The following is a 3,559-nucleotide window of genomic DNA, read 5'->3' as shown; positions in this document are numbered from 1 at the left end:
TTGTTAATGTGTGTCAGACCAGGAAAAAAATAAAAATAAAAAAAACTTGAAATAAGTGGAGGATTTTTTATTAGGACGAGCCGTTTTATCATTTCGTGAACGTGAAAGAGAAAAAAAATAGGCTCACACACACCTCCATGCGTATCGATCCCCTATGCGCAAATGTACAAGTACATTCTAAATGTATTTCATCTTAAAAAAATTAAATTAATATTTTTTAAATAATTTTAATATATTAATATTAAAAATAAAAAAAATGTAAAAACAATCGTTTTACGCTTCAAAAAAAAAAAAACACGGCCACAGTAACAAACAACTGTTGCCAAGAGGAAAAGTTACTGGACAGGCTGGAGCGCAATTACGCGACGTTTTCTGTTTTGTTTTGTCGTTTAGTCAATTGCGGAGTTCCTAGGGGGTGCGCGGATGTGATGACATGGACACAACGACAAAAGGAATTAGAGAAGCGATGTTTTCCGACAAGTTGGCAGTCCATCCAGTCTAGTCTGTGAAGCTGACACATCTTTGAATGATAACGGCTCTTCTTGTCACCGACATGAAGCGGTCACCGACTCAACCGAATGTTATTATATATTAATTAAATGAATTTCTAAGAAATTTAAATCTGATTTATCACTGTCAGTTCACTGCAGTGGCTGGAATAATTGATTTTAAAAGCATCTAGTTGATGAGGAAAGCAACTCTTCAATCCAAAGACAGACCCCGTGCCAAGAAACGGAGCGGTGATGGGCTTGGATAACTTGAGCTCACTCTCTTCTTTCATGAATTAAATTCTTGATGATCAATTATTTAATTCTTTTTTATTTCATCTTTAAAAAACAGTGCCCAATATCATGTTGAAACACACAATTCTTTCTTCTTAAGTCGCTTAAAATGTCGGCATTTTTTTCTGAAATGTCCATTGAAACTAGCTAGTTTTGCTGTCGAACATATATGGAATCTATTGACAATTACAGCACTTTGTCCTAACTCCTAAGGTCACGGATGTGGACAAAAACACAAGAAGACTATAAGCAAGGGCATTATACTGTGTCGATCATATACAGACAATTTTCTTGCTGCAGCACCGATCAACATAATGTTGAATTCAAGGTATAAGAAAATCGAATTTTTTTTAAAAATCATCGCATTTTCTAGATGAATAGCTGTAAAACATCATCTTCTAGTCACTTAACAATGCAATATAAGTGTTTTTCTCATTGATTTAAAACAACTTTTTTTTTTGCTCTAGATGAATATCAACACAAGGTGTGTAGGAAAATTGAAACAAGGCTCGATCTTGGAAAGCTAGCATAATATATATTTGTGCATGTTGCGAATGTATTTTTACTCGCAAATTAAGTGCATTGGGGTATGGACATGATATGAGTAGATTATCATATAAGCAATGTGCACGTGTTAAGGAATAATCGAGGATGTTTCATTTTCAGAACAAAATGGTGGATATTACTTTCCCTAGGCATTCACATGTGCTGCACTCATTGCAGGAAAAGAATCAAAACTGGATTTTTATTCACACAAAGGATACCAACTTGCAATATTTATCTAGGAATACAACCAACTAAAGACGACTGGCCATATTGAAACTCCCCGAACAGAAGACATGCTGCAGTCAACAGCACTGAACCCTTAACATAAATTATAAAAGCAGCATAGGCTAGTGCAGTTAGGTATGTTCTCGTTTTGAAATCAAAGTGCATTGGACACTGGGGTTTTTGATATAGAAATAGCTATTAAAAACGATATTTTCATGGCAGGGAACCATGGAGGATGTTTCCTTTGCTGTTGCTACCTCCGAAAAAGTTAATAAAATTCAGGGCTTGCTTTTCCCAAGCAAGCGTTGCACATGTTGCTATCTTGATTGCAATCGAAAGTGATGATGATGCTAGAATGCCTCGAGCCGGTGGTTGATTGATTCCGCTTTGAATTTGTATTTATGTGATTCAAGAAAGTTTCGGGTGACATAATCGGGACAGGGGAAAAAGATTAGAGGTTGACGTGTCAGGAGAAAAAGGTTGCTTTTTGAACGCCTTCGGTATGAAGGAGGGAGGCAACTTAGGAGAAAAGGGAAAATAATAAATCACTGGAAATTCGTAGCTGAGTGGACGCGATCACACTGTACACAGATTTTGATATTTATTCTATCCTTTTGGTATAATGCTTGCTTGCTTTCTTAGTGTGGTATGAATCGAGAAGAATTATTTAGTACACTCGAAATTACACTATTTTCTCTCATTGAGGTCTTTCAATGTACATATGATCTCATTAATTTAATTTTAGGATTAAGAAAAAAAGTAAGACTTCGGAGTATTTTCTTAAAGTGATCCGAATTGCATATGACAGAAACAAATCAGATGCCCGTCTTAAACTAACACTTGTGTTTGGCTAAAATGGTGTGTTGTTATATTACTTCGGAAAAATTCTTACAATGACGTGGAGTATCCTGGCATATTCTTTGTAATCTAGATTTATTGATTTATCAATGGTTTTCTTTAGTAAAAAATAGATTTCAAACTTTGGCTTGAAATCTCCTTTTCTTCTATATAGCATGGAGTTTTTTATTCATAAAAAATAATCTAGTTTTTAACAAGGTGTAATAGAGTTGAGACTCTAATTTCTTTTCCATCTTATATAAATTTTCGGTTTGACTGAAGTATAATGATCTAATTTTAATTATACTGATAATGACCTCATTCGTAGTGCATATGGTATTCAAATGTAAACAAATACACATCGTTAATTTGGATGCTCTTTCCTATTATGTTTTTTAATTTTTGTTTTCTTTTATCTCATTTATAACACAACCATTTTATTTTTTTTATAAACAACTATTCAACTTTTCAGAGCCATTTTTTAAATTAATGACTATCTTTTAATTAATACATTCAATCATTTTTGTTTTTTTTTATTAAGCATTCTCCATTAATCACATTCAAATGAAGTAGTTGTTCATGTTAGGCTCTATAGGGATAGCCTAGGTGAATCTAAGAGGGGGTTAATTAGATATTCAAAGTATAATTGTGGTTACAAGTAAGTAATATAGAATAGATAGACTTTCTTTAATGTGAGTGAGTGGTCACAAATGGGAATCTTGGTTAAATGTCATTTTTAGTTTTCGTTTGGTAGTGTAGTTGCAAGTGAGGTTCACCCGTAACCACATATATTACCATTTGCTTAAGAAAAAAAAGTGATTTATGCTGGTAGAACCCACCAATTTTGCAGTTGTGCCGCATGTTTTGTAGAAGCAGTATTTCCTGCTTCTCGTGGGGCGGGGGGGAATCAGTAAACGGTGGAGGCATGCTCCACTGTATAGTGATCTGGTCAGACCGAGTCTGGTTTAAAGCTAAAAATACATTAAACCGGGTCTGATCAAGCAAAATAAAAATAAAAATAATTTATTTTTATTTTTAATTGTGTTTTATTCGAAAAACTAGTGTTAAATATTATTCAATAACACTACATAAATTAAATGGAGATCGCTTGATGACGTAACATTTGGAAAATTTGATCGCAATCTCAATTTTATAGATAGTTTAATGGA

The sequence above is a fragment of the Populus nigra genome, chromosome 1, assembly GCF_951802175.1.
Source record: "Populus nigra chromosome 1, ddPopNigr1.1, whole genome shotgun sequence".
NCBI classification, from domain to species: Eukaryota; Viridiplantae; Streptophyta; class Magnoliopsida; order Malpighiales; family Salicaceae; genus Populus; species Populus nigra.
The sequence above is the reverse complement of the archived record's forward strand: the minus strand, read 5'-3'. Positions refer to the sequence as shown.